At 46.8% G+C, this 6,000-nt stretch overlaps 1 protein-coding gene across 5 annotated transcripts in view; it reads right to left on the bottom strand.

Annotated features, from left to right (window-relative positions):
* LOC147630690 (myosin heavy chain-like protein) overlaps positions 1 to 6,000 on the bottom strand; it is a 97,512-nt gene that overhangs the window by 21,867 nt on the left and 69,645 nt on the right. The gene's annotated exons all lie outside the window — the stretch shown is intronic.

Here is a 6,000-nt window from a genome sequence, read left to right as displayed (position 1 = left end):
AACCATGAAAGTACTGAGCTAGTGGGGGGGTGTGATGGATGGAGCACTACTGCTAGAGGCTCAGTATGCAACCTATATGCGCAGGGTATACAAGAATGCAATGCAGATCTGTCTAGCTCCAACCAGTACCATAATGGGGGTGTAATATGTGATACATAGGCGATGGCGAGGCAAAAATAGCTCGGACCATGATCTCCGGGTGTGAGTGTAAGTGAGCTAGCCGCTCCTAGATATGGTGCTGATGTCGAGCCCGTATCTCTGTGATCTCCCTCTGGGAGTCTGGTAGCATGGTGCTCTCGGTCTCCGTCTGGCTCAGAGGTCCGCAGCGCGCTGAAGTGTAACCCCCTCTTGTGTCACGATAGGCACTGGGATAGATCTCTGGAAGAAATCAGTGAGCTGGAGCTGTCGCCCACCTCTCCTCTGGTATGAGTCCGTAGCAGTGTCTCTCTGTGGCGCTCTGTCTCTAGCAAGAACTGGCCAAATCTGCGCTGGTCTGCGGACTTCATGATCTAGCGGAGTGAGGGATGTCCACTGAAGATGGTGGTGTATCTCTCTCTGAAGGCCTTATCTTTTGACTCTAAATAAGAAGGTGTTCACACCTGTAAGGACACTTGACCAGACTCCAGACTAACTCCGAAACACCCAACAAACCCCCCTTCGGAGTGATGGTGGAGTTGCATGCATAACCTTCAATAGTTCCGAAGTCCAACACAAGAAAAAACAAGACATAGTCCCCACTTCACTCTCAAAGGCTAGTAAGCATGGCTTACACGCCAATGAGTATGGCTCAAAAGGCTGAGAGACTCAACAAGCATGGCTTAGAGGCTTAACAAGCATGGTCTACTCGGAGGTCAAGTCGTGCCCGGGGGACAAAGACAACCTACATCGGCATACCAAAACAACGCCCCCCCCCCCAAAAAAAAAAAATACAAGGGTAAAAAGGGAATGATAGAGAGCAGCCTTTTATAGAAACAAGGCATTACAAAATCCAACAGGATCAAATATATAACTCATATTTTGGGAGACAACCCACACACAGAACCCATGACTCAAACATGGAAAAACCAAAGATTGAGGAAAATCCCCCCCTCGATACCGAGATCCTTTTTCGGCGTCGTTTCCAAGATTCTGTCCACACTTGATGGGCAAGTGTCGGACAAATACTTGCAAGGAGTGGGACCATGGCATTTTCTTTTCCTCTAGTCCCACAGGTCTCTCATGACATCATGATGCTCCTCAATGGTTGAGACCACCTTACATATTGGGGTGATTCTAGTCTATTCTGGATTATAGCCGTGATTGTTGTATACTTTTCTCATACTTAATAGAAGTCTCTTTCATGGGAAAATAAAAGAATACTTGCAAGGAGCAGATGCTTTGTGATGGTGCTTGTAGTACAGATGATTAAATTCCTTTTTGGCGGCCAGGCCCAGGAAAGAGGAAAGAAAAGAGTTCTTCCATGATACTTTATGTCAAAAAGCTAATGATATGAGCACTGAATACCTTATAACATAAGTAAGTTGTTGCACAAGCCGGTGGAATTGAAGAGCAAAAACCTTAAGACTGCACTAGAACTTTGAAGGCGTGGAGGAGTGCCAATCAGCAGAGGGCGGACAGCGTTTTTCTTCACCGTGTGTGCTGCTGTTGGTATGCAAGGCAAAGAACAGAGGCAACTGTCAGACCCAAATCTGAAAAACGCAGCATGTCATGAGAAGATGCTCAGAAAACATTGCAGCATGCTGTAGACGTGGTAATTGCCTAACAAAAAGTGCAGCCAGGGCTGACTGCAGAGGGTGGTAGCCGGAGGAGAGTGAACGCTAAGTGGACGTAGGCTGAATGGACTGTTATGGCTGCAAGTTTATGGCATAGCAGAATGGCAGCTATTTTTCAGCAATGTTTGGGAGGAAAACGCAGCATGACAGGCCGCTGAAAGTGCTACTTACAGGACAGCATATGTAGGTTTTTATAGTGCATAGTAGTGGATTAGAGGAGGCGGCTTAAGCGGACTGGGCAGCAGGACCAAAATTGCAGAGATGAGGCGGGAAGCAGATCAGAAAAACGACAAAAAACACAAGGAAAAAACAAGGAAAGCATGGTGATGGAATCAGCCAAGCTCTGATACCATATTGGACAATCACAAGGGATCACACAAGGAGCTATGGAGGATGAAATATCAGCATCAGGGTGGAGTGTGTAGAAGAGAGGTGAAGCTCGAGGGGAAGAGGAGATGGACCTCAAGCCATGGTAATGAAGTACAAGGGTTAGAGAGAAAGAAAGAAAGCTGTATTAACGTCTACTAGAGGCCGAACTCGACCTATGACACAAATCAATGTACAACTGTCAATGTCTTCTGGATGTCCAGAAAAAAAAGTACAAAATGAACATGAAATAAACTATGAAAGTACTGAGCTAGTGGGGGGGTGTGATGGATGGAGCACTACTGCTAGAGGCTCAGTATGCAACCTATATGCGCAGGGTATACAAGAATGCAATGCAGATCTGTCTAGCTCCAACCAATACCATAATGGGGGTGTAATATGTGATACATAGGCGATGGCGAGGCAAAAATACCTCGGAGCATGATCTCCAGGTGCGAGTGTAAGTGGGCTAGCCGCTCCTGGATATGGTGCTGATGTCGAGCCCGTATCCCTGTGATCTCCCTCTGATGTAGTCTGGGAGTCTGGTAGCATGGTGCTCTCGGTCTCCGTCTGGCTCAGAGGTCCGCAGCGCGCTGAAGTGTAACCCCCTCCTGTGTTAGGATAGGCACTGGAATAGATCTCTGGAAGAAATCAGTGAGCTGGAGCTGGACCCCACCTCTCCATGTGGTATGAGTCCGTATCAGTGTCTCTGTGTGGCGCTGTCTCTCTAACAAGAACTGGCCAAATCTGCGCTGGTCTGCGGACTCCATGATCTGGCGGAGTGAGGGATGTCCACTGAAGATGGTGGTGTATCTCTCTCTCTCTTATGACACTATATGCTCTGCATCTGCATACATAATGTTCCTCACTCTCAACCTCCTCCTGGCACTAGTCTACATATCCTCTCTGCTCTGGGGATCTGTGCTACCCTACCTGCCTCAATCTTAAGCTAGTGTGATGACAGAGAGAAGCGGTAAAGATCAAGAATGAGAGAGCAAGACTGCACCACACAAGAATGATTGTATTATGATAATACTTCCACCATGTACAATGCTTTTATAGGCACCAAGGCCTTATCTTTTGACCCTAAATAAGAGGGTGTTCACACCACTAAGGACACTTGACCAGACTCTAGACTAACTCCAAAATACCCAACACGTTAGATAAACAATCAACTCTAAACAAAGCTCCACAAACGTTCCTTAGAACCTACAGCCATAAAGAACTTTAATCGCATTGTCCAAGTCCCAGGATGAAAGATGGATCACATTTCTTCTTGTCCCTTGACATGTATGAATGAGTTGGTTAATGGCATTAAGTCATCATCAAGTCATTCGGAGGATCCTTCATGCTGAATTCTCCAACTAAATAAACTCTTCCGAAACAAGACTTCATCTTATTTTCTTCCCAAAAAAGGTCCTTCTATTAGTAGAAAAGGCATCTGCTCAATGCAAACTGCAATCCTCAAAGGGGGTCAAAACTAAAAGAAAACCCTTATACAAGGTCAAAAAAAAAAACAAGGAAAGGGAAGGTTCCCTCTCTCGCTTGTCATTCTCGGAGGAAGAATGCATTGGAGGCAGAGAGGGGAATCGAGGCCTCTACTGCCAAACAAACCCAATGTCCCCTTGGATGACAAACGGGGCCAGGCCAGGGGCGCAAGAAGGCAACTTGATGCTATTGCATCCAGCCAGAATCCCGGACTCAACACTTCAAACATCCACAAGGTGTAAACGAGGTCCATCCAAACAGAGCAGAATGGTCTCAAACGGCAGGTGACAGAAACATAAATAGTCTCGCTGTATTTGACCTACCAAATATATTGGCGGTGATGCTCCCATCTCTAGTTCACACAAGACTCTGGAATCCAAAAAGGCACCAAGAGCAAAGAGGCTGGAATAGCCGAAATCTGAAAATGAGTGACCTGAACAGCAAGGCCTGTACCATTCTGCTCATACAGTAAAGACGACCCATTCCATGGACCACCCATTCCATGGACCAAGCGATCGATCCCCAACTGATGGTCCTGATTGTGCTGGGCTCAAAGGGGCAAAGAATCCTCCACCACTCGTGCCTTTAGGTAATCCCAAAGGCAACTTGTGGGTGGCAGCAATGGGTGTGCCACCAATTTCATGGACTAGAATGTGGTGGCCTATGCGGGCTGAATACTGGAAGAAGGGGATGCCTCGGTGTAGGATCGCGGGGGCAACAACTTCCCGGGAGGTCACCCATTCCAGTAGTGTTCCAGCGCAGGTGCGCTTAACTACAAGGTTTCACAAACTGATCTAGCCATCTAGACCCCAAAACCTTAAGGTGTTAGTGACCTCCGGTCTAGCCAATTCATGCAAGCCTTGCCACACAAGTTGGGCTTACCCCAACAACCAACCCCTTAAGCCAAACTTGGGACTCACCTGTCCCCCTTAGTACCAACATGGTCCAACCGGCTCAGAGGTTGACAGCTTCAACGTGGCCTCTGCCCTAGCTCAGAGGTTGAAGTCACCTTCAACATGGCACTTTCCATGGACTCAAAGGTTGGACTTTCAACCATGGCTCTGATACCACTTGCAGGATCGCAGGGGCAACAACTTCCCGGGAGGTCACCCATCCCAGTAGTGTTCACAAACTGGTCTAGCCACCTAGACCCCAAAACCTTAAGGTGTTAGGGACCTCCGGTCTAGCCAATTCATGCAAGCCTTGCCACACAAGTTGGGCTTACCCCAACACTCGGGACTCTACACAAATGGTGTCACCATTTTGGGCATCTCCAGAATTCATGTGTGTGGATGGGCTTTGGATGCCCAAAAGATCAAGAATGTACAAGCTTTGGGATGCGGGATTATCCAGTGTAAAGGACCAAGTGTTCGTAGTATGGTCCAGACACTCGAGGCGGTTTCTTGGACACAGAAATGGGCTTTGGAGCTCAAGTGTCAAGTGGAAAGTATGTATGGTGAACTCTTGAGGATTTGGTAGAGATCGAGCAATAAAACAAATTTCTACATGGTGCTTACATTATTTTTAGCAATGTTCGATGCAAATTTCACTCACGTAATTACATCACGAATTGAACGAATACCAAGGTTGCCAAAGTACCTATGACAACTCGGCTAACAGTTGGGATATTTTTGAAGGTAAAGATTATGGGAGGAACCATCTCTTAGATTGGGACATGTGGCAAGAAAATTGGTCAAAGTGAGACAAGTGGCCTCACACTTGTCACTTCAGCTCTTGTGTCACTCTCCACTTGTCGTCGTAGCCTTCTCTTTCGATTTCGACTAATGGGAGCCCCAACTCTATAAATTGGAGCCCTCTCTCTTCATTTGGAGGAGGATCTACTGCTGCAAACTAGCCTCTACCATGTTGGCAACTCCTCTCTATTCTTAGTGGTTCTCTACTCCAAGGTTATGGCGCTCTACCACCGTTAAAGGCTGCCCTAATGTTGGCTACTCTCTTTCTCTCTCTCTTGAAGGCTGCCCATGAAGTATACTGGCTATTGGTGATTGTTTTCAAGGCTTCCATCACGAAGAAATATTGAAGGCAAGGGTACTTAATCATTTTATTATGATTTCCAGCCATTGTACTTATTGTACCAACCATTGTACCAACTGTACCAACCCTTGTACTTGTTGTACCAGCTGTTCCAACCACTGTACCTGCTGTACCAGCCATTGTAGCTGCTATTCCAGCACCTACTATAGCATCCCCTATACTTGTTGTAACAGCCATTGTACCTGTTGTACTAGCTCATGTACTACTTTACCAGCTGAATGGAGAGTCATACTGGCTGTACCAGCTCTATTGCATGAAGACCCGTGGTTTTTGGGGAAGAATCAGTACCCACACAGAGGTATATGGATTATATTGTTGG

This window comes from Cibotium barometz, chromosome 16 (assembly GCF_041138505.1).
Source record: "Cibotium barometz isolate CiBa-2024 chromosome 16, ASM4113850v1, whole genome shotgun sequence".
Classification (NCBI taxonomy): Eukaryota; Viridiplantae; Streptophyta; class Polypodiopsida; order Cyatheales; family Cibotiaceae; genus Cibotium; species Cibotium barometz.
Note: the sequence above shows the minus strand (reverse complement) of the source record. Positions and strands in the feature narration are given on the sequence as shown.